The sequence below is a fragment of the Carassius carassius genome, chromosome 28 (genome assembly GCF_963082965.1).
Source record: "Carassius carassius chromosome 28, fCarCar2.1, whole genome shotgun sequence".
Lineage (NCBI taxonomy): Eukaryota > Metazoa > Chordata > Actinopteri > Cypriniformes > Cyprinidae > Carassius > Carassius carassius.
The window spans coordinates 374358-375000 of NC_081782.1; the positions used below are offsets into that span (position 1 = coordinate 374358).

Consider the following 643-nt stretch of genomic DNA (forward strand, 5'->3'; position numbering starts at 1 on the left):
AACTGACCTGAATCAACACTGAATTGAGTGGAGCTGAATAATGACACTGCTATTGGTTTTTTAAGACAATCTGAATTGTCTTATAGTTGACAAAGTTTGCATTATTGAGTCTGTTACTTCCATGTTTATTAAAACAATCTGGATTTTATAGAAATAAATGAGCTCAAACAAACCCAAGGCTGAAAGAATGACGCGCGTCATGAACGTAATTGGCACAATTCTTTACTTTGAAAACAGACATGAAACCATTTTCCGATTTTACTCCTTAGATTCAAACTCACTTGAACAGAAAGGCTGATGTGTTTTCTTTTTGTTGGATTTCTTGATTTTTAACATCAGTGCAGCAATATCTCCAATTAAACGCTGATAACAACACCAAGGACATTAAAAGAAGCCACATGTATTAGTTGGGTGCGTGTGAGAAGGTTCTCGTCTCTGAAAGGAAGAATCCTCATGCGATGAGAAGAGCCGATCCCGAGTGTAAAAGAGCCGGACAGATGGAGGCTTGTGTCCGTCTGCGATCGATCTGCACTAGAAAACTCCCTCCACACGTCAGAAAATCTTTGCCACACCAAAAAAGAGCGGACATACATAAAAACAGACCGTCTTCATTATTAAGAGCAGTCTGTTGGTTACTTAGGAT

General features: G+C 38.9%; 1 protein-coding gene across 1 annotated transcript in view; it reads right to left on the reverse strand.

Annotated features, from left to right (window-relative positions):
* Positions 1 to 206: 206 nt before the first annotated feature.
* Positions 207 to 643, reverse strand: part of LOC132107656 (neuromodulin-like) — a 6459-nt gene continuing 6022 nt past the window's right edge. The window contains exon 3 of the mRNA XM_059513771.1: positions 207 to 643. This exon is cut by the window's right edge and continues 78 nt beyond it. The gene's annotated coding sequence lies outside the window, so the exon portion shown is untranslated.